General features: G+C 44.6%; 1 protein-coding gene and 1 long non-coding RNA gene across 3 annotated transcripts in view; both read right to left on the bottom strand.

Moving 5' to 3' along the window:
• BEND5 (BEN domain containing 5) overlaps positions 1-25,013 on the bottom strand; it is a 931,317-nt gene that overhangs the window by 262,346 nt on the left and 643,958 nt on the right. The gene's annotated exons all lie outside the window — the stretch shown is intronic.
• LOC311440461 overlaps positions 1-25,013 on the bottom strand; it is a 36,526-nt gene that overhangs the window by 10,812 nt on the left and 701 nt on the right. The window contains exon 2 of the long non-coding RNA XR_014695432.1: positions 9,201-9,285. This is a non-coding gene — a long non-coding RNA (uncharacterized lncRNA). The remainder of the gene's footprint in view (positions 1-9,200; positions 9,286-25,013) is intronic.

A 25,013-nucleotide genomic window follows, 5' to 3' on the forward strand; every position in this document is an offset into this window, starting at 1 on the left:
CTGAAGCCAAGGACATTAGAAGGTGGGACGCTGTGCCTGCCAAGTCCCTTTCCTCTCGCAGACCTGGAGGCTCCCACCTCATCCTAGATCAGTTGCAGCACTTTGGGCAACCTGCCACCTTGTCCCCGCTCAGACACCAGCCAAACATCATTAGGGCAACTATAAATTCATCCACTCAAAGAAATAAAAAATACACATAGCACAATCAACTCACTGCATCTGTTTGGGCTTTGATTTGCATCCATGTTTCAGAGTCACTTTATGAAGTGAAACCAGATTTAATCTCAGAGCATCCAATAAAGTATGGGAACATGCCAGGACAGCAAGGAAATCTGAGCTGTGGTATCTGCCACAAGCAGGTGAGCAATTGCATGAAGTCTCATTAAATGGATACAGTGCAGTGGCTGCAGATTTCCTAGCACCTGTAAATCAGGAGGCTTGGAGGATATTGAGTTGGGTACAATGCAGCACAGAAAATTGGGCTTACAGGGAGAAGGGAATGAAGCTTATTTTGAGAGCAAGACAGTAACAACTTTTGTGATCATGAGGGACAGAATAGGACAGTGTTTCCCAAACCCCTGGAGAAGACATGACAAACACTTCTCACCCTGGGATCAAACTACAGCTTCATCGAGATTTCCTCTTATTGACACACTGCAGCTGAAGATCAGAGTTCAATTACATTTCCAAAACTGCACTGTTCCCCCAGCCAACACTTCCCAATACTTTAAAATCTACACATAAATAGAAATATGGGCAAACAGCTGAGAAACAACCACAACCAGAAACTTCAGGAATTTGGGAGGCCCCCTGCTTTCCCCTCACCTTTCCTCCTCCTACACTGAGGAACTCCTTTGGCTCATCAATCCGCACTCCAAGCTCCGTGCCCTTAGGGCACAGACATCGTTTTTAAGGCAGAACAATTTGGGAAGTTCACACACTAAAGAGCTTGTTGACCGCACAGCTCCCAGCCTAATTCTGCAGATGAAAATGCTTAACATGGCTTGAATTAGGATTTACTGCTCGGAGGGTTGATTCAGCTGCCACTCAAAGTCTGTCAGCATTTGTCTGCTGCTCCTAACAAGGCCTCCACAGGAAATTTTGATGAGGGAAGAGAGAAGTTAAAACCCCATGAAAGGCCTGAGCAAGAGCAAAAATTGCAGACCACCACCAACACAGAAAGGCCTCAGAAGCTGAAATTAAATCTGCTCAGGGCAAAGTATGTGTCCCACTCAGCTACACAAGCCAGAAACTGTACCGTGAAGATCACATAGGATGAAGCCGAATTCCCAGCAGACTTGCATCTTATCCCTGACCAAAGCAGGCAACCAGGATGGTACAACCATCAGCTGAAGGTACAACCTTCAGCTGAAACTTCTACAGCAGTCAGGCCTTCCCAAGAGCTCTCCCATGGGAGTATTCTCTGCTCTAAAAACAGCTGAGCCTATATTGCCATTTCCAATTTGGACATAGGAGAATGCCTTGAGCATCCCATCAATTATTTTCCACAAAGACTTCAGAAACCCATCTTCAGGACTACCACCTTTCTGTCAGATTTGGTTAGCTGATGGCAATCAGCAGCTCCAAAGTTATGATGACACGCTGCAGAGGGAAGCCATAAAAACAAATCATGGGAACAAAGTCTTAAGGACTCTGAACTGAGTACTTCGGCTGAGGACTTGACAGTTGCTGCCCACACAAGTACAATTTGTATAACCGCTATCCAGTGGAGCAAGCACTATAAGTCTCAGCTGGCAGCTGAGAGTAGGGATGTAAGTCACAGAAAAGAGTTGTTTCTGAGCCAGCCATCACATAGAAGTAGCTCTTTGTGGAGTTTTTCACATGCATTGTTAAAGTTGAATTGTTGCTTGAAGGTACAGAGCAGAAAACCAACAAAATCAAAACAGACTTTCAGAAGGGCAAGGAAATATGCCAGCAAATACACTACATGGGGCTTCACCTTGTCAAGATTTTGGCGTGCACAGACTTGAAGAAACAAAAAAATCACCTTTTGCCACTTGCTCTAAGAAATTTCACAATCCTCTGAAAACATACGACAGAATAGCTTGTAACGTCAAAGCTGATAAGCAGCTCCTGGATGGAAGACAAGGCAGCTGTTTTGCACTGTGATATTTTGTCATGAAACCAATCAACAACATTAATGAATGAATTTATTTGCCATTAAAAGGAAAGACCTTTCTGCTTATGTTTTTTTTGTACTGGCAGCTGGCCTCCTTGAGACTGCACACTTCAAGTCTTTGCCCCAAAGGAAGAAACTGTGTGTGTGTGTGTGTGGGGGGGGGGGGGAGGGAAGGAACACGACTTTTTTTTATATATATATATATGAAAAGTTTGATTCAACCTCAGAGAAAAAGACATAGATTTTCCAACCAAATTATAAAAACATATGGAAACTACATTGACTTTTGGACTAATTTTTATTTATTTATATTTTCAAAAAACAGAATTGACTTTCTCACTGTCATTCTGCCTCCGCCACAGGTCTTCCAACTAGATTCAAAACACTGAAGCTTGGAGAGAAAAAAAAGATACTGCAATAAGTGGAGACCCCAGAACATTCCTGAACATAGAATGCACAGTTTATTCCTCCTAATATCCCATACACTCAGCAGGGCATTCAAGCCAAAACCAACTTGGCAAGAAGCAAGTAAAATTTTCTTTCCCACTAGAGTACTAATTCATGTCTCTGTAGAGACAAAAAGGGTTGTTTGAGAGAGAGGAGACTAAGGAGCCAGAAGAATGCCCATTGTCCTTACTTAGACAAAAAGTTTCCATGCACTTTCAGTTATTAATTCCCTAACTGAATTTTAGTAAGGGCTCTATTGGACAGGGATCAGTAGAATTTCTAATCAAAACCATGATGAGCAAGAAAAAGAGTCTGCTTCTCAACATGAAATATTTAGTGTAAAATCCCATGAGCTACAGTACATCACACTAATGGAAGGAGGAGAGAAAACCTAACAATTAAAAAGAGCCTTGCTGAGAAAATACATAGGAAATTGTCAAGCTGTCACTTATACATCAACCACAGCACATCGGACAGTACTGCAGGCTACTGTAAACCCATTTGTTTCTCTTTAATGGGTTGCATCAGGAAACAATAAAGACTATAAACTGAAGTTTTTTTGTTGTTGTTGTTTGCTTTTAATCAGAAGGGTAATGTCAGTTAAAAAGACACTGAAGTACCACCCATAGCTGCCTATCAGAGCCTGATCCAAGTCTATGGTCCTGCTCTTCCCTCCACAGCACCTGTGCAAGCTTGGAGCAGCCCTAAAACAGCCCAGCTATCCCAGAGTGAGACAGAAAGGAGTTGTATGTAACGCATATTTACTGTTCTGACAAAAACAAAATCCACATAGACCAGCAAGCTAGATTCTTTCCACCTTCTGCATCTCCAGCAAAATTGCCAGTGAGTCTAGTTCCAGAGCCGTGACTGCCAACATGATAACGCACGAGGCAGAAAGAGCACAGCTTGAGCTTGAGATGCCAGGCTGAGCATTCAGCACCAGCAGGTACAGAAACCTTGTTTTGACTTTAAACCTGAGCAAATCTGATCTGGGAGTTCACTGGTGGTGAATAAATACGGAAGAAACTGATTTCAAGTTGTATCTTTTGAAAGCATGAGTTGACAGGACAAAAATAGCAAATGCAATAGGTACTGACTGCCATTGTTACATTTGTTTAAGCAGAGATTGCTGCAATGTTCAGGAACTGCATAAAAGAGTCTGCAATATGCAATCAAGTCATAGGTCTGAAAACACACCACGAAATATCCAGTAACTTTCACAAATGATAAGAGCTGGGCAGATAAAAGAAGTAATTACATCTTCTTTGAAACTCTATTAAGCTATTTTTAGTGCTTTAATCAAGGGCCCAATTCTTCCACCTTTCTTCACACCAAATAATCCTTTACTCTCTAATTATTTTCACTAGTAGGGCTACTGGCAAATTAAGTTATTATTGAGCCAGAGTTAAGGGAATCAGAACCTGGCCCCAGACATTTTAGATTAGAAACAGAGACTCTGACCAAATACAGCATTATTGGTGGCAAACAAAAAAAAAAAAAAAAAAAGCATCCCTTTACCTCTCAGCATGATGGATGCAGTCCAGAGCTGGAGGCTAAGGTTTCTCGCTGTGATATTTAGCCAGTGGCTTTCTCTAGGGCTGTGCTAATCAGACCAACTGAGCTAGATCACGGTCTGATGCAGAGAAATACAGATGGCTATTAAGGATTGGACTGGGACCAGCTCATTCACACATGCTATCGGGTTATCAGACACCAGCCACTTCTGGGCAAATCCCAGGGTAAAAGGGAAAATATTTCTTAAACATTGGGTTTTTAGCATGAACCTCCACATCAAAGCCTGCCATGACTGCCAGACGTGGGAATGGCTTCATACAGTGCTCCGCACTGGTTCAGTGGTCTGCATCAGGGTAGAAAGGTCCAGAGGAATCCCTTCAATTGCTGTATTTCATGTTGTGGCTACACAGGCACAGAGTCCAGCTGCAGCCCTGGAGAGGAAGGTGCATAAGCAATACCCAGACAGCCAAGCCTTGGGAGCATGCAGATCAGAGCTAGTCAAGTTTTCTTTACTTTGGAGACTTGTAAGAGGTCTGACTGTCAGAGCAGAGCCTGGAGGTGGTCATCAGCACTTTAAATAAATATCAGGATTTGTCCAGTTTTATATTTCACCAAAAGCTGTCAAATTTGGGTTAGATTTCAAATTTCAGCACTCCATTTCTCTCCGCATTCAGATACTCTCACTCAGCCCTGCTCACTCAAGTAGGGAGCGCTGATTGTCGCTGACTACTTTCTCTCCAGCCCCCAAGGAGTTTGCTCTGTGCCACATTGGGGGAAAAAAAAAAAAAAAAAAAAAAGGAATACAGAACACAACCAAAAAGAGGATTAGTGCCCCATTCTGATATTTGTCAATGAGCGTTTCTGAAAGAAGCCAAGTTTTACTACTTCTTGTCAAGCCTTTTTCTGGAAGTGAGGATATTTTAAGTAAAAAACAACCCACACATCCTGAAGCACATGACCATTTTAAAACAAATTTAAAAGGCAAAAAGAGGAAAAAAAAAAAAAAAGCAGCCTGTAAATAACTGAGTTGCTGAACATGATAGGGCATTGAACACAAAGTCTGCTCCCCCAGGAAGCACACACAGCCTCATCACAGCTGGGAAATCCAAACCTCCAGGCACAACATCACTGTGCTAACAGCATTGCCTTGCTCCCAAAGGTGGTACTCAGAGCACAGGCAGGAGAAAGGAGCAGGGAGGGAGGAACTCTTTGCCCATTGTCAGACTTGCTGGATTTGAGCAGCAGGACCTTTCCCAAAGCTGAGATAGTTTCTCTCCACTTTCAGCTTCCATCCAACAAAAAAAATCACCTAGGAACTTCCTCATTGCAGGCTGACACATCTCTTCTTTGAAAGCCCTCTGACAGTCACTGGAAGATTTACCACCCCTCCAGCCTGAGCTGAGGCATGGTGCATGCACCTGAAATTCACCTTTTGTTTGTGATCTCAGGCCCAGCCTTGCACATTTGTCTTTGGTGAAGCTCTGCAGAGATCAGCAGTACTAGTGAGTCCACACTTCAGGTAAGTCAGGCAGCAAGTGCTTCAACAGGAGAGTGATATCTACATTAAAAATACATATATTCCCACAGTTTTAGAAAATCTCAACTGCATAACACAGGTAAAGAGAAGAGACACCTCTCTTTTTGTGCCAGAACAGGAAAGCAGTATCACATTAAGGCGCTGTGGGGCAATCTGGGGCACCCTGGCCCAACAAAGCTGACCCAGACATGATGCAACATAGCACAGGGTTGCTTCTGGCAGGCTGCCACAAATGAGCCAAACAAGAAAGATTCTGAACAACTCTCGCATCATAGAAACCAGTAAAGTGAAGTTACTTCACTCAGGGGACAGTTTCCTGCTGCAGCCTCAGTTACCAGCAACATGAACAGGCGCAAGGCACAGCGACATGAATTAACCGCAGTCACAGCCCTGGTGTACGCTGACCTAAGTCAACTGAGTAACTGGGATATTATTCCAGGCCTCACTTCCAGAAGAAGCCACCTGACAGCTGTTACCTTGCAAACTGCTCTGCAGAAGCAGGTGCAAAGTGACCAGAAAGAGCTTTGTTTTTCTTTCTTACTGAACTGAAGTACTCAGGACAGATAGTTACACTGGGAGCTGCATCTTCAGAGCTGGATGGCTGCGAAGACCCTACAGTCCCACCACAGAGGAACACTAACAGCAGCCATCTCGTATGGTGAGCAATGCAGCCTTGCAGGAAAACAGACCTCAAGTGATGTATAGCTTAATTACAATGTGTAAGGTCTTCAAAGATCATTAACTGGAAAGGCATTGGAAATGCAGAGTATTACTTCAAAAAAATATCTGACCTCAAATAAAAAAAAGCTCTATGAATCCAACAAAAAACACCAAAATCTTCCATTTAAAAGGAATGAAGCATAAAACACTTGATTCAAAACAATCACTAAACAAGACAATATTTCCAAAGCAGCTTTTGGAAATTACACACAGCAAGGGCAAATGCATCTAGATTCTCACAAGAAAAGAAGCTCACTCATTGTTTTGGGATTCTAAGAGAATCAAAAGGACCATTTTAATGCTCCAAATCCCCCCCCTCCAGAAAAATAAATAAATCTCTCAAACATTTATTCTTTTCCATCTAGCCTGCTTCAAAACTGATCAGACACATGATGATTTAGGGAGATGTGACTGCAGAAACTTGTGAGCATTTCCACTGAATGCAAAGCAGTAATTAAACGTTTCCTATAGAAAAGAAAGATTGTCCCTTGGACACTTCTGTCAATCTGCATTTAACAGATACAGCAGCCTTCTCAGTTCAAGCACACAAGTGCTCCAGTTCTTCGCTGAAGTGACCTTAGCTGTCAGCCCAGACTGTCCTGTTCAATATCTGTAGCTCTACTCAGTGCATTATGTGAACATGTGAGGGGATGAGAAGATGCAAAAGAGAAAAGCACGATGAACAGGCAAACCATTGGCCCCAATTAAAAAATTAAACAGGTGTCCCGAGATTGTCAGCCTGAAGATGGAGCATCTACATTTAATTAAAGGGATAAGTTTAGCAGAAAATGCCACTCCAGCTACTGTCAGAATGCATGATTAATTCGTGATAAAATACCCAGCGCTGTCTAACAGAAGCAGACGGCTGGGGGACACATATTTACACAATCACTTGTTACTTCAAGATATTACCAATGACCCCAGGCTTTGTGTCAGCGCATTAATGTGAAATTCTCACATCTGGTCTTCTTGACATCTCCAACGCACTGGAGGCGTTCTGCAGTCGCCCCGTGCGATGGCATGCCAAAGCCCAGGAGCAACAAAGCAAGCACCCCAGCAGAGCTGTCTGCATTACCACCAAACAGGGGTCACTTGCCTCCTCCTCCAGTCCCAGTTCATCCGTCCATCTCCCACGGTGACATAAGGGCACGGCTCTTCCCTAAGCTCATCAGCGATGCTGGTCCTTTCCAAGTGATTCCTTAACAACTGGTTTCCCTGCCATGACAGCGGGTGCTGCACCCGCTGCTAATCAGCCGCTGTTTCAATTAGCGGTTTGGGCTTTTTTCCTCCCCATGATTGATATACTCGTCTATTGAGATGGTAAAGAGCACTATTATTTCTCCTCAATCAGTGACTGTTTTATAAACCAGTTGGGTCAGATAACACGTGCAACCATGCCTTGAAGTTTCACTTGTCCTGCCCATCTGATCATGCTTGACAAAACAATGGCAAGGTCCCACTGGTTTCCAGCTAAGGAGAGGAGTTGGTTTTACTTCCAGCTCCTGGGACAGCAGATAAAAGCTTCCAGGAACACAACATTTTCTCCCCCACCTTCATCTCACAGGGAGGGAAGGTTGCTTTTTGCTGGCTTGGGTTGCTCAAGTTTCCTCCAAGTCAGGGAAACAGTCAGTGCTTTGTTTCATGCAGATTTGCTGGAACAGTTTAAAACATTAAACTAACCAGGCTCTGAGGACACATTTGTGGAGCTTCCGCTGAGTTGCTTCCCTGAGTTGGCACTCCAACGTACTATGATCTATACAAGAATCTCTTCTCAGGGCTCTCACCATTTTGCACAACAGGTAGTTTCAGAAATTTAATAGCCATCTCTCTTCGTGCTACTGATCAAACGCATGGGACCCACTCTGAGTGAGCCAAACCCTTCCAGAAAAGGGATGAGTCCTTCCCAAAACACACCACAGTACAACTGGCATTGGATGGGATTTTATCTGATGCAGCTGACATCTGACTGACTTATTTCTTAATCTTATTCCTGAGCAAGCCCAGGGAAAAAAAAAAAAAAAAGGAGAGGAAAAGAAAAAAAGTCAGGAATCATCACCTTCAACTCTGCTTGACATCAACCATTTCCTTATCCCCTATCCACAGCCATGCTCCTAACATGAGATTCCTCTTCAGGTTAGCTTTTTCACTTCAGAGTGAAGTCTTAATAATCTCTGCCATGTCTAACTTCAACTATTCTATAGATACAGACACACAAACAGCCACATGAGTCACAGTATGAGAAAGTCACCATTTATTTTAGCACATACCCTCTAAACCTTGAATTTCTGTGGGTTTTGACATGACTGTCTGAGTTCAGGATATCGCAGCAGAACTGCACTAGTTTCTCTGTACCTTCACAAGCACCTTGCATCTTAGAAGAAATTTGTTCAGAGCTGGTGACATATGGTGACTTTCAGATCCGAACCCTCAGCTAAATTACTAACTTGCTCAATGCAGACAGTCACACAAAGGTGTACAAGATGTATCACTGCTCAGACATTGACCTAGCTAAGATTTTTTATGACCATCTTTGGATTTCTTACCTATTGCTGAAAGAATTTCTTATGACTTCAAGCAGCATACATATAACACTTATTAAAAATAACCAACAGCTACTGATCAACTACAATCATCAGCAAGGAACTAAGTGAATAATAATCTGGAATAATGCTACTTCTGCTACCAATAGATAAATAGAGTTGGATAATGAGTTGAAAAAATATCCTGGTAGGCAAAGTAATACAGACGTTTCTCATTTGTACAGTCATACAAGTTGAGCTACTCTCCACTGCCCTTGAAGCACTGAAACAGATCTAAGAACACGGAACTTGAATGACATACCTCTGTCACGTGATACTATCACCTCCAGATCCCAGCTGCAGCAAGAAGAGTTGTTTTCTTAGACCTTCCTTCCCAGAAGTATTAACTGTCAAAGGAATGGCACAGAGCAGCCCTTCAAACGTGCATGCCACAAAGAACCTGAATCAGCACTTCACTTGGCTGCTTGACTGAATTCGTAGCCATGATGTTTGATATTGAAACTTCCTCTGGGCTAGTTCTTGGGTTTCTAAGAATCTTCCCAACTCACACAACATAACTTCCCTATGACAGCCACATTTAAGGGCACTACGGAGTTCTTGTGATCACGAATTAACTATGACCAGACCTTCGTTGAACTAACTTGAAGGAGACAAGATACTTCCAAGCATACAGAGCTTAGGAATAATGCAAATAATAGAGAAAGGCATTAAAAGGAAACAAAAGTGAAGCAGAAAAATATTCAAGAGGTCATCTTACAACACCTTGGAGAGTCAGTATACATGTTAGTAACACCTGAGGATTAACTGCGCTAATTACGGAGCTTTATGTCCCCATTCTAGCTGCTAGACTACCATATTGCCTCTTTTTTCTTCCAAAGATGGATTTATTTTTTTCAGGCTTTCTGCAGTTCTCACTTTTTCAGTAATTAAACTTATCTCTGAGGCAATCACATTTAGGATTACCAGGTTTCCTATCTCCAGGCTAATAGGGTCAAAATGCTTAGCTGCCCTCCTGCCTGCCAGTTTATAGCATTTTGCTAATGGATCATTTCCTTCCATGGGGATAACATATTGGCTATTAGGTGTTCTCTTGTTGCACTGCAATTTTAGGTGGTCAGGCAGTAATAATAAGTGCTCATTATATGGGAGACTTTATTGCCAGATTAAATGGAGTAACAAAGGAATAAGAGTAACTTTTCACTCACAAGTTTGCTGTCAAGGATTTCAGTCAAAGACAAAGCAGACGTGTAAATTGCTCGATCGTTCTCCAGTTTCAACCTTGCTTATGTTCTTATTTTACTGTACTTGTACTCCCAAACCACAGTACTGCTCAGTTGACCCTATTTAAATGTCTGTGTCTTGGAAGAATCAATGTCCAAGGGGTTTCTGTTTACTTTAACTTCTTTCCTGAGAAGCCCTGCATCTGCAGTACATTGTTTCCTGGTTTTCCTCAGTATTATCCATGCCTTTATTTTATTTTTCCTTGCACTTACACGCTCAAAGTAGCTCACTGTGGTAGTCAAAGGTCTGACTAAATCGGCATCTCTGTATATTAAAAATGGGAGACAGGGAAATAAAGTATGTGAACTGGTCATTTAAACAAAATGGAGTCTCTATGCAAAATGGCATTACTTAGGCCATGTTTGTACCCACAGAAATTGCTATCTCCTTCCAAAGTAAGTTTTACGTATCTGTGACAAACCAGAACTGCAGGTGTACCTAATACATCCTGGTCTTAATGCAAAATGGGATAACAGTAACTTACCTCTAAAATGTTGATTTTTCTGGGAGAAGCATTTAATATTACTCATTAGACACTACCAAGTGAATGAGTTAAACTGATAGGGGAAAGAAAAACTATGGTACTTCAAGGCCATTACATTGCACAGAAAGTAATAATCACTTGTCAGGCTCTCCACTTCGCACAGAGCCTTATTTCCATAGAGGTGAAAATTTAATAGTTCACTCGAATGATCTTATTTTAAAGAATTTGGTGCAATCAGTGTGAACCTCACATTTTTTACTTTTTTTTTTTTTTTTAAAAAAAAAAGACAACCAGTCTGGCAGGGTTTCCATTCTCAAGAGCGCAAGACAAGATGAATTAAAGTTAATTGGGGGTAAAATGAAGCACTTTAAAGTGCATCTCTGGAGCTCACAAAACTAGAATAAGCACAGAGAAGATCTATTCAATTATCCATGGTTGTGAGATTTGTTTTGTGGAAACCATAGTACTCAATCCACTTGTTCCTCTCGCTGTCTCTGCCCATGATCCCATCAGACCTCGCAGGCTAAGCTCATCTTGGGCGATGAGACGCTGGAGAGCAGCCTAGAAGAGAGGGATCTGGGGGTCGTGGTAGACAGCAAGTTGAATATGAGCCAGCAGTGTGCCCTGGCAGCCAGGAGGGCCAATCGTATCCTGGGGTGCATCAAGAACGGCATCGCTAGTAGGTCAAGGGAGGTGATTGTCCCGCTCTACTCTGCGCTGGTGCGGCCTCACCTCGAGTACTGTGTGCAGTTCTGGGCACCACAGTATAAAAAGGACATGAAACTGTTGGAAAGTGTCCAGAGGAGGGCTACGAAGATGGTGAAAGGCCTGGAGGGGAAGACGTACGAGGAACGGCTGAGGTCACTGGGCCTGTTCAGCCTGGAGAAGAGGAGGCTGAGGGGAGACCTCATCGCAGTCTACAACTTCCTTGTAAGGGGTTGTCAAGAGGCAGGAGACCTTTTCTCCATTAACACTAGTGACAGGACCCGCGGGAACGGGGTTAAGCTGAGGCAGGGGAAATTTAGGCTGGACATCAGGAGGGGGTTCTTCACAGAGAGGGTGGTTGCACACTGGAACAGGCTCCCCAGGGAAGTGGTCACTGCACCGAGCCTGTCTGAATTTAAGAAGAGATTGGACTGTGAACTTAGGCACATGGTCTGAACTTTTGGGTAGACCTGTGCGGTGTCGAGAGTTGGACTTGATGATCCTTAAGGGTCCCTTCCAACTCAGGATATTCTATGATTCTATGATCTGGCTGGATCAGTACTACAGCCAGAGACTGTCAATGAAACTCAAACTTGTGTTCCATCAGAGATGGTGCTGCTGGTTTTCTGAGAAAGAGCTTCTCCCCAAACCAGAGCCACCTCATCAGCATCACTTCACAGCCCACACCACTAATCAGATTAAAGTGAAAGGGGACAGAAGAAAGAATCAGATTAGAGAACTGAAGCCTTATCACATATTTCCAGGATGGTTTCAGCAAGAGGAAGAACCTAACTCTGCACGGTAACTGCTACCTGAGTAATTCTGATTTCCCTTTGCTCATCTCTGCTTAAATTTATCTGCCACTAATCCTAAGCAATTTGGTCAAAAACCTAACCTGTACGTTTCACCCCACAGACTGCTGCATTTCAGCCTTGGCTGGAGCAACCGCCCCCATACACAGCTGTACTTTGGCATCACAACTGCAGATTCAGCTCATATGTACACACCTGACAGGTCTAACCCTGATGTGGGGTGTACCTAGAGCTCTGCATAGGCTGCTCAGCCCCAGCAGTGCAAGGTGAAAGGCAGCATCCTGCAGTGGGCTCATGGATTACCTCAAGTTCAGTGCAAAGTGGAAGCTTGACAAATTATTATTTTTTATGCCACCTAATGGCACTGTAATACAAATGAAACATGCCTCAGACTGGTTCAGGCATGCCTTTGCAGAATAGATTTATCACACTGTACAATCCACGATTTGCTCTGGGATCTGAGTGAAAGTCAGTAACGTCCTCTAAATATCCTCAGAGTGGTAAGACAAAGAATAATCATGCACAGACTTAGTTTTTGAATGGGGTCCTGATTTAGGCATCTTGTTTCTCATCTTTGCTTGCAGCAGGTGAGCTGATTTGCCTTCTCAGAAATCTGCACTCCTGGCTGAACTGGCCACGCTGTGTGCTTTTTTTTTTTGGTGTTGTTTTTTTGAGTGGGTGTCTAATGGGAGCACAGTGAGGAAGATGGACTGTTCCTGTGCAGCAGGGGGTGTGCTGGGTACCTATGCCTCCTGGGCAGCACTGCCCTATGACTTGCTCCCCAAACTCCCACTCCATGGCAGAGGCACCAGCGTGCCTGGAATAGGAAATGAGGCCTGCTACAGAGAGGGGGGGCAGTGGGAGGATGAGCTGTGCCTGGCCTTTCTCGCACCTTTTCAGTCAGCCAGAGCTGCAGGCATCGCCTGCTTCTTCGCAGCTGCCTTCCACAGAAGGCCAGGCCATGCCCTAAACTTCAAGCCTGAATTTCCAGAGTAATGGGGAGTCTGGACATCAAGAGGTCCCCCTAGGCCATGCATTAATCCAAGGTAGGCAAGTCCAGCACAGCGTTCGCAGTGCAATTATAGGCAGGACTATAGAGCGCACACAGTGGCAAACAGGCCATGCAGTGAGGAGACCTTCCTCTTTGAAAAGCTTACTTCATATATTCAGGCTAGCCTGTACCAGGAAGTTTTACCAGGTTATGCTGTGGGTAGACAAGGACTGGCACTGGCAAGTCAGCTTGAGTTTACCTTGACAGTCACCATCTATGAGGATGCCAAGTCATGGTCCACTATCATGACCAATGGTAATTTCTCAGGGCAAATTCTTCGGCAGTCAGAATCCCACAGCTCTAAACTGCAAGCTGACGTGCAATAGTAAATCATACTCTGGTTAAAGAAAATCTTGCAATAACATATTGAAATGACCCCAAAATCATGAACTATTGATAGAAGGTCTTCATTTTAGTACTTCTTTGTTTGAAAAATAATAAATATTCTTTTTTTTCCCCTACTTCCTTTATGTGGTTTCCCTTTGATGAGTAATAAATAAAAAGGCAGTTGAAAACAGAAAGCAAGTGCAAAGCCCCAGATCTGAAAGGGACAAAGACTCCATCTGTCACAGAGAAATCCAGCAATCCGAGTACCAGCACAGAGCCCACCTGCCAAAAAGGTTTTATGTTTATGTTAAGTGTGGCTTTAAGGAACAGAAATGTTCTCGCAGATAAAGGCAGCCAGAAGAATGACTAACCGAGACGCACAGACAATAATTCCCCTCCTTTGATTTCCTCTGCTGTCACCACTATCGGTTAGACATCTGAATGAAAATCAGCTTAGAAACTTTGATCCCTTTAAAAACAGAAAAACAAACCCCATAATCCGGAAATCCTTAGAGGAATACAGAACTTCAGCGGCCTCCTACACACTGCCTTCAGCGTGAGGCTGAAACTGTGGTGAGAAATGCATTGGGCCCCTGTCCTTCCCCAGCAGTCCCACACTGCACACCAGGCAGGGAAGTTGGTGGTGACACACAGGTGTCCTCTGCTCCCTGCTCGGACCCATGCCAGGGGAGCTTGTTCTCCTCCCTCACTCATAACAGCTTGCTTGTTGCTTTGTGGGTTTAAAGGAAATGAAATTTAGGACTGGTATTTCTTCAGAAAGAAATCAAGCAGCCAGCCCTACCAATCAGAGGGCCCGTAAATACTTCAGGTTCCTCTATGCCTCTCCTCACTGTTTTGCCTCTAACATACCCAGACTGAAATACCCATCTTCTTCCCTCAGCCCTTCACCTTGGGTGATGCCTCAAACACAGCCAAAGCTACTGTGCCCTTAAACTGAATTAAAATAATTGATTCTTCTTTTTAATTTTGTTTTACTAAAGGCTAGGACCCAAGTGCTGGGAATGAAACTGTCCCCAGGTGGGCAGAGGGGTGAGGAGGCAGCTCTGCAGTAACATAATTACTGTCCTGGGATAACACTTTTTATTGTCCTGAGATAGATCTCTGCTAAAGATCTCAGTACTTGCCATCCTTGGGTACTGACATCCCAGAATGAACATTAAGACTGCACTGGACATAAGCAGCTCCAAACTACAGACACATCACTCACTTCAGCACAAAGTTCAAAATCTGCTGTGAATCTAGAGGGCAGCCCCCTCACTTGATTGCACAAGCATACAAGTGCCATGAAGTCAGAGACTTACCAAGTGATCCCCAGTCACCTCAGCAAGTTCCCACTGGGACCAGGATGTCAGCACAGCTCAGGACAGCAAGCCAAGCTCTATCCCGGAGCATGGACCTGGAGACTCATGGGTCCTGTTCCCAGTTATCTCCTCCATCCCAGTGCAAAGCCATTTCTTTTAATAGCACTGGCCCTGGCCCTCCCCAGGCAGCTCCCCTGCAGGGCACACGATCAGCATCTGCATCAGCTGTACATGCTTCCTCTCTTCAGTGACCTTCCGGGCTGTGCTCCTGCCTGCTCCATTAACCCATCCTTGTGGGACGGAACCATACATGAAATACCTGAACTTTCCAAATAATTCCATCGCATCCACAGCTGCCGCACGCAATGTTTCCTCCCTGTGCCCTTCGCAGAGAGGGAGGCCAACACAGCGGGCATCAGACACTCATGTCTGAAGCAAATCTCATTTTCTTCCTCTTTCCTAGAACAGCAGCCCGTATAAATGGCTTCCCCCCACCCCCAAACAAGTTAATAAATACTATTGCATTTCTACAGGCATTGTTGAGGAGCTCAGCCACCAGAAGCCAACCCTGCTGCATGCCTCCTCCCCTCTGCAGGGCAGCTTGTGTGTACAATGTGCACCCCAAGCAATGCCCTTCAGCACGGTTATTGGGAACAGCCCTTTCCTCCAGCTCCCATGCCCTGCAAAGGAGCACTAGCCCCAGTGTGCCAGAAATTGAAAAGCAGATCTGAAAAAACAGGCTTTAACACCCCTGCACCCTGACCATTAACTATAATTGTATTCTACATCAATCACGCGAGTTTTCCCCTTAAAGGTTATTAAGTATAATTTCTACTATGCAAATAGTTCCAGCTTCATTAATGGATTTTTGGTTTCTAGTGGAAGTTATTCTTTGATGAATGTCTCCAGATGTCAGTATGTGAAAAATGTATTGGGGGAAGAAAATTCTCTCCGATGCAGTGTAAAAAGGTCCACTGGAGAGAGGGGGTTGGGAAAGATAGGATCATAATTAAAACTATTAAAATTCCTATCTCATGACCATTTACAGATGCTCCAAAGTGGCTCTAAATTAAAGGGAAATGTCACAGAACATGGATGCTTCTGCCAAAAAGCAGCATTAAAAATGACAAATTCCAAACAGCCTGAAGACTCTCGTTAAATCCAAGGAGCTGGGCTTCACAGCTCAACCAAGACAAACTGAGAGGGCAGACCAAAAAAAGAAAACCAGATCCAGCAATCAGCTTCAGAAATGAAGGAAAAAGTGGCCAGGGAAGCGCTATCCAGCAGAAAAACCAGTCAACAGGAGACCTACATTTTTTTTTAAGATTTATTCCCACCATATCAGGTATTTTTTCCTATCGTCTTTAATGACTCTGCCCATCTGTTACTGTTGTCTCAGTTGTGGCCTTTTCCTAACCACAGATGATTTTTTTTTAGGGTCTGCCCCTCTTCCTCTGCCCCAAAGCCCTAAGCCACACCAAGTCCCAAATGAGTGGGGAGAGGTCTGTGGGGGCTGTTTATGCTGCTTTTCTCCCACAATCCACACTCACACTGCTGGGAGAAATCTCTTGAAATATTTTCTCATTTGTACCGTGAGAAACCTCTGCTGGTGTGCTTGGGTAGGGGATCCTGTTTTATTTTTTGTTTTCTTAAAAAAAAAAAAAAAAAAAAAAAAAAAAAAGCCATCTGCCTAAACTTCTCCTTACACTCTCTTCCACTTAGGTTTACACTGGAGGAACTCAATTATAAGAAATACAATAAATATTTATTGAACTGGTGAAAGCAATAGCATATGCTGCACACGCTCTGTTTTTCTGGATATTTTTTCCCCCTGCATCAAGCCCTTGTTCTGTCAGAATTGTTTTCATGTTAGTATTAGTCAGTCACTCCCCATGTGTCAGTAAATGCAAAACATGCCTGCTGTGAGACAGAGAGCGCGGGTGCCACTTTGCAGTTCCTCGGGATGCGAGCTGGCACAAAGACAAAGCACACACAAAAGATGACAGGCACCACAGCCTGCTTTTCCAAACAACAAACTGTGGAAATGATAATACCTTGGGAACAGGGCTGGGGTGGGCAGGGAGAATGCATATAGACTTCAAGAAGCAGAAATTCAGCTGCTCCTTGCTGCAGGAGGGGAACACTGCCTTGGCAGAAAGCAGACCTGTGAAGCACAGCTGCTCCAGGAAAGCAACATCTGCGCACGGGGTCAGGTATTACAACCTGGTAGCAGAGCCTATTAAGTGGCCATCTGTAGATGGTTTGCTTATTTACAGGCATTTCAATAGCGCAGCTCATCATTACCTAATAAATGTTAACTAACTTGGCCGCATCGCGCTGCTGTAAAGGAGGCACGTTCCCATCCCCTTTCCAGCTGACAACAGGCATTAACTCTGGATGCCTCCACTTCCAGTCACACCAGTCGCTCACCCCTGGAAGCCTGCCCGCCTGGCTGAGGACTACCCCAGGCCTTAGGAGAGGGGGATTTGGCTCAGGATATTTGCTCAGTCACTGGCCAAATCACCCAGGATCCAACCTCCAGAGCACTCAGGCATTGCTCAGCACCGCTGAGCCAGCTGCCGGCAAGTGGAGCTACAAGCTCTGCACTGAGCCCAAGGACCCGCATCCAGCCCCAGCCACAGCCAGTACTGGAAGAACAATCAGCTCAAATTATCTCCAGGGAGTGAAGCCAGGCATCCAAAATGAGGAGCATGGACCTATATGATCTGATCTCACATCATACAGAAAGACCGTGGTACAGTCCGGAAATTAGCTCAGCCTTTCAGCTTCCAGCATAGTGCCACAGCCAGAAGAAATTATAGGACAGGAAATTATTGTTGACTGGATCCATCATTATTCTTTTACCATCTGTTACCTTCAGGTTTAGTGTTTTTCATAGCTCATGGATTAGCGGAGAAATGTAGCGTTGGTTTTCAGCATTGCATCCAATTTTTACTGACCAGCAGCTGAAAGAATAAGCTCAGACCTTGATCAGGTGTTCACCTTCAATTCCCTGGGAAGGTTTCTGTCATGAAAAATGCTACAGAATCGTTAATGAGCAGTTGTAGTGGAGACCTCTGTTTAATCTCCCCATCCATCAGCTTGCACCTTTGGCATTGCAATGACCCAGGCTTCCCACAACACCTGGTACTTACATAATGGTTCACCTTCTCTAAGCACTTAATTGGCATAATAGATTAACATTTATAGATTAGCTGACTCAGAAGGAGACCACCACGTTCTGCATTGCTGGTATCCCCTTCTTTTGGCACGGAGCCTTTATTTGCTGCATAGGAAGCAGCTTGTTAACCTCTTAGGATCCAGCTTTTTACAGACATTAGACATTGGTTTAGAAATTTCCCCACAAGTATGCATTATGGCTAGGTCAGTCAACATCCCTCTCCAATATCATCAGGAAATAAATTGCATCACCATCTACTTGCCACGAGCAAAGAGCACACACCCAGGTTGCTACTGAGGTTCAGGTGGCATAATGGTACCCATACCATAGCCTTCAGTAGGCATCTCCAGTAGATGGAGCTCCATGTGACACTGATCAGCGACATTATTCTGAAAACCTACAAGATGACCATGATAAGTTTATGTTCAACCACTGAAACTTCAAGTGGGTTTGTAACTGTGCATGCCCATCCACCCACTGTACAGAGCCCATGTTCACATTGACACCGCCCTTTAAAGGATCAGAACCAACTAGCAGGTTTAGGCAGGATGGGGCATTTTCCCAGCAGAAACACCTTAAATCAAGCAAAAGTTATGGTTCATTTAATGGCATAAGTAATTAGGAGCCATCAAGTCAATGATGGAACCAACAGATGAAGGAGCCATTCAGTGGGGGGTATGGGAAGAGATACAACAATCACTTCTGACCACTAAATTAAGTAACCTCAACAGTAGACATCCTCAATTTCTACAAACAAGGAAGTGTGTAGATGCTTATTTAACTTTGTGCTACTCACTTCTTGCTGCACCAGACAGCTGGAGCCCTGGTAGCACCAATTACCCCCAAGGCTCATCAGGAGACTCTAGTGTTGAGAGGAAGGCATGCTAAGACCTTGGAGTCAGGTCCTAAACTAACTGTACTAAACAAACTCTCCAAGCAAGCAACCATTGAAGTCTTCCAAAACCCTAGACCACTGGAATAACTGTGACCCATGTCCCTAGGCAGTCTGGCCCAGTTAAAGGCGTGTACATACGTACACACACACACAAGCACACAGGCACCTCAGCAAGCATGGGAAAGAAGTTTAAATGTCCGTGCTTCCCTCTTTTCAGAAAGCATTCCAGCACACTCACTTCAGTCAATGAACACTGTTCTTAAAGGATAATCACCAGCTTAAGAGAAGGCTTAGCAAGGACAAATGCCGCCTGTAACAAAACACTTTGGGATAGAAATAATATTCTTAGACACCTTCTTTGGCTAGGATTTAATAAGTGCGAAATCAATGTTATAATCAAACTTAATACTCATTTCCTAGAATAATCCTCTAACACAGCACTTGCTATTTCAGCTGATTAGAAACATTGCTCAAGTAATAGAAATTCCTGATCAGTAACCCGGGAGTCCACAGCAAGACTTTATTATTTTAACCTAAGGCAGTTGCTTCCCTTCATCCTAAATGTTTACAAGTGGAGAAACACATGTAGGAATTCTTCCGTTGCCATCAACTTAAACATCATGTTCTCCCAACAGCAGGTAAATAGTGGATGACAATGCTTTTAATGCCTAAACACTGGTGTGCCTGGGATTAACCACCAGACCTTTGCAAAGGCCCGCTGTTTATTTTGTTTTTCATATTTCAATAGGCAGGGAGGGAATTTCAGGCTACAAGTCTCAGTAAGGGAGCACAGGAAAGACCTCAGGCAACAGCGGTGGGATGCTGCAAGTCCTAGGTGAGTTCTACAGGTGAGAAGCACCTATCTTTAAAAGGCTCGCTGTCAGACAAGATAGATTTCAATAAAGAGATGAAACTGATGTGAGGTTTTCTTTCTGCGTTTCTGGCTGCTTTTGGCAGAGCAGACCTGCGCACGCATGAAGGAGGGATGACTTGACAGCACACTGTAAAGCTTTTCCTTCTTATCAAGACAGAGCAGCTGAGACAGCCTCTTCTACAGCTGGCTTTTTAATTGAAAGATTAGAAGTTCCCTTATGCAGTTTGCATCAGACACAGCATTTCACAAAAGTCACCCAGAGTCCACATGCTCATAATCCCACAGCCCGCAGGATGGAGTTTGACCAGGGTCACTAGCACAGGGAGGGGACAAGCCTGGTCTTACTGCCAGAGCAACTTGTGCCCATTAAAAGCTTCATTGAGCTCCCCTGTTACAACTGGGTGTGCTTCAGTGGAGCACATCAAGTCTGGAGGTAGGGGGCTACACCAACACATTGGCAAGTGAAAATTCCTCCACGAGACATCTTCACCCCCAGCTCCCAGGTGCTTGCCAAATACAGCAGGATCAGTGAGTGCACAGAGAAAGAGCCTAGGTGAGAACAACTGAGCCATGGGCTGCAGCTCAGGCTGAAGGCCAGGGCTGAGTCCTGGGGACACGCATTAAGAAGGCAGCCAGCTGCATCTTCTGGGCAGAGCTGAAGTCCCTGCCTGGGGACAGGGATTGACTCGGCTCTTGAGAGAGCATGAAGGACAAGTTGGCAGCAGCACTAGAGACACTTTGATCATGCAGCTTGAGCTGCTATTTAGGCCACCAGATTTCCTTCATTTAACCCATCTTTGACTCCTGTAATACTCCAGGGAAGCAGTGAGCATTCAGCACCGCTGCCCAGTGGAAGAGAGACAGGATCTAGCTCTAGCAGCTCCCTGCAGAACAACAGGGCCAGAAGAGCTTCCTCCTGCAGCATCCCAGCTCCGCTGCTCCCTACACCATGGCTTCCCCACCTCCTCTCAGGGAGCAGCTGGAAACTCAGCTGGTGGAGGGGTGTTCGGACACACACTCAGCCCTGCGCAAGTGCTCAAGTGCCACACGGTGTCTCTTCAGCTGTTTCAATGTCACAGAAAAGACCCAGTCCTCCAGAGGAGGATTTGCCAGGAATAATCCCCCATCACTTTACAAGTGGGGAATCCAAAAGTCCGGGCCGTGAAATCCTGACATCTCCTCTACATGGCAGAAAACGGAGGTGACTGCCAACACACAGGGAAACAGGAGCCAACAATAAACACCTTCACAAGAGATGGTCCCTGTCAAAATAAACGCAGATGCACATTTCCACTTGTTATCGCACTGCCATACACAGCCCGAAACATATTTCCAGACTCAAATGGTTCATTATTACAGAGAACAGAAAAAAATGAAGATAGTGTCACTAAGAGAGAGCACGTTGTGCGAACACCCTCTGCTTCATGTTGCAGTGCCTGGGGGATGACACGAGCCCAGCCCACCGGGGCAGCTCAGGCATCCCTGGCACCGCTGTGCCTGGAGATGCAATTACTGTAAATAAGCCAAACTTTCATTTCAACTAGGAGGAAGAAAACAAACGCCACTTAAATGGGAGGATGTGGATTTTTCCAGCTGAGAATCTGGTTTTCTTTTGTTTCAATAGGGCTTGGGCTTTAAGAAAAAAAGTCAGTAAAAGAAAGGGAAATTCTCCTCCCTTTAAGTCTTGCAAAACTCATCCATCACCCATCTGTCCACCTTGCACCTTATTATTTATTATTCAGGACTCAACAAGCTAGCATGCCAGTTAAGATTTTCCCTGAAGAAAGCTGGCATCTAGACAGACAGCAACTGCTATCAAAATGTTTTTCTATTTCTCTGCCCTCCCTTACTCTGTCCCTTGTGGTGGGAATAAACACAAAACCTTTAAAGTAAATAAAACTGTTTTTAATGAACCAGCAAAAGCAAGAGAAAACAAAACACAGAAGTCAGTTTTCTTTAGTCGGGCTTCACCAGTCCTCCATTAAATCACCCTCCTCATGGTCCCTTTCATCCTCCTGAGTTTTCAAACAAGTTGAGTCCCAGGCACATGCAAGTTTCTCAATACACAATGCATCTGTTCTTCAAAGCAGAGGTCCAAAGCACAGCTACAACCACATTGCATCTTTGTTGGGCATCACTAATAAGATAATTTAGCTTTGTGGCATTGCTTCAAAGCTAGAATATATTGGTGGCTGCCAGTCAATTTGCCTCTGCAGATAGGTATTACAACAAGAATTCCTCCAGTTTGGGCAATACTATTGTGTGCAGCGTGATGCAGAGGCACCAGCCAAGGTCAGGTCTCCAACACACAGGGAGCCACCCACACATCTCGTCCAGCATGGCAGCCTTCAGGCTGCCCACATGGGCACGGCTTGGCTCTTGGGTCAACTGACTGCCATGAATCCGAATCACATTCATGGGTTCCTAGCCCTGGGTTTGAATTCTCAACACCCAATACACTAAAAAAATAAATGCACAACTGCAGCTTTCACCTCCTCTATTTCAGCTTTGCAAAGCAGTTTATCAGGGAGCACTCCGCTGCCAGCCTGAGGGCTCTGAGCCTCCCAAGGCAGCCTAACCTGGAGCCATGTTCTGGCCCAGGTTAAAACAGATGCTTTAAAATAAAGCCACAGATGCCTCTGAAAATAAGGCCTTTCCCCTCACTGCCCCAGACAAAGAACAATCTGTGACAAAGACGGAATAGGGTAAATGAAGTGCCTTCCTCTCCATGATAGCACCTTCTATTTTTGTATCTTGCATCAAATAACATCCTCCTTTATAACACTCACAGCAAGAATATTTATCAGGAAAAACATAAACCAGAAAAAGTGAGATTTTCCTCCCCCCTCCGTTATCTCAAAGTTTCCTGCCTGAGCTTTGCACATTGGCTGATGTGTTCTTTCATGTAATACGTAAATATAATTTATGCAGGAATGGATCTGCAAAATGCGCTTGCTGGAGTGCTCTATCTTATGCACACATACAGGCACATCTGGGGGCAAACAGCTTATGCAGAGGTTGTGTAAATGGATTTGACAAATATAGACAAATATAAGGAAAGCTGGGTACCTCTTCTCATACTGGAACATCCCCCAAGCGTGGCACACAGTGTTCAGGCAGAGAGCAGACAATTTGAGCCATACAGCTGTAACATGAGCAGGGCTTTGGTGCACAAGCTCACATAAGTGCCTGGTGTTTCCACCCCCAGCTAGAGCTGGGAAGCTCCCAGCATGACCTAGATCTGGTGTGTCCGGGTCAGTCCCATGTACCTCCAGCACCGAAAGCGACACAGACCTATCGCAGCATCTGTTAATCCGAATATGTTTATTACCCATTCCCCAGAAATATCCTGTCACTTCTCTGGGTGCCATCCAAAAAAATCAGAATCTACTAATGTTTTATAAAAAAATGCATCAGAAGATTTTTATTTTTATTTTAAATACCCACTGCTCTCTTTCCCAAATGTCTTAATTTTTGCATTCCAATAAGTTATACAAGCGATCTAATGTCTTTCATTCCCAAAATTCATTAGGCTCATTAAGGCTTTAAGCTCACTCAGCAATAAGATGGAATAAATTCTTTCCTGATGCTACAGGAGCAAATTGCCATGTTGGGACAGTGGCTGAGGAAGAGGAGGAGCTGGGCAAGAGGAGGGGACAAGGCACTGCAGCCTGTGGCTGCAACCAAATCCTCAGTGCTATGAGACCAAAGCAAATGGTGCTGTTGGCAGACCAGCCAGAAGAGGCTGCTTGCAACAAAAAGGATTTCCTGCAGCCTTTGAAACCTGCCCACATCTGCACAGAGAGGAACGAACATGGCAAGAGCCCTCCAGCCATTGATTGCACTGATAGCACAAGGATGGTCAAGGAAGAGGTCCACATCCCCCCTCTTTGCCCCTTGCACACCCACCCAGGGTGGCTGCAGATAGCTTTGAAAGCACTGTCCTAGGGAAAGCAACCTGAACATCAGGTTTAACTCAGCTGGAAACAGTCAGGCTCTTACTCTTCTCGTGTTTCCCATGGCTTTAGTCAGTTCCTGAGAGCCCTCTGTGTTCGTGGGACCCCAAAGTCTGACTGTGATCCAAGGGGGAGATGCCCTGGACATCCACAGGGGCATCACACCCACCAGTGCATGCATGGCTGTACAGGGTGTGGTAGCAGAGAGCTGCATCTCCTCCAGCCTCCCTGGCTGAGCATCACATCATGTTACTGAAAATACTAGAAGATGTCATACAAACAGTGCTTAGCTTCACACACACAACCCAAAGCACAACGTTCAGGTAGGAAAGTGGTCTTTTCAAATATCTTGTCTCATAGAAACAGCAGCACAGCTTAAATGTCAGTTATTTCATAAATATAAAATAGCAAGTTTAGTCATTTCCCCAGGTTCCCCCCTCCCCCCGCCCCCTTTTTTTAATGTATCTGCTTTACTCCTTTAGCTGCTTACTCATTTGCACTTACCTTTTAGTCTGATCATGTAAAAGGTTTTGGAACAAGTACAGAGGAAGAATAAAAACATAATGGTTTCTCACTGCTTGAGGGCATAACTCTAATTAAAAAGAACATTCTTGCTTTTAGCACCCAGACTTCCCTCTCTTCTAAATATGAACTTTGACATTTTCAAACTGAGATTTAAAACAAGAAAATAATTCTCAGTACCACAATGAAGGACTGCCTGCACTGTACAGTGGAAGAAGGGAGTAGTGAGGAGAAGAAGGTGCAAGGCTAATGGCCTTATCAGGGAGCTAGAGTTAGGGAAACGCAGATTTGCTCACCAGCAAGACCCCACATCTCCCATTTGCACACCAGCAGTAGCATCAGGTGCTCCCTTTGCAACAAACCACATTGCTCAGTCTGGATTCACTGCTCTGCAGTCCACCAGGTTACACATGTGAGCTCCAGCACTGACTGCAAAGACATTGCTGATCCCAGCCCACGTGGCCACACAGCACAGGTAACAGGCAGATGAACATTGGTGCTCCACATGAAGCCTCCATTTGTGGATGCTCCAACTTCCAGGCTCAATGCCCCAAGGAAGTTTTGCCTGTGGCAATAACACTGGTGGGCATCCATACACCCAGCCTCAAGGGAGCCCACCCTAAGAGAGGGGATGGAGACCTGGCAAATGCCCCAGGGATGCATCCAGAACCAGGTACTATGTACTGCCTCATCTTTGCTCCACC

This window comes from Aythya ferina, assembly GCF_964211825.1.
Source record: "Aythya ferina genome assembly, chromosome: 8".
In the NCBI taxonomy this organism is placed as follows: Eukaryota; Metazoa; Chordata; class Aves; order Anseriformes; family Anatidae; genus Aythya; species Aythya ferina.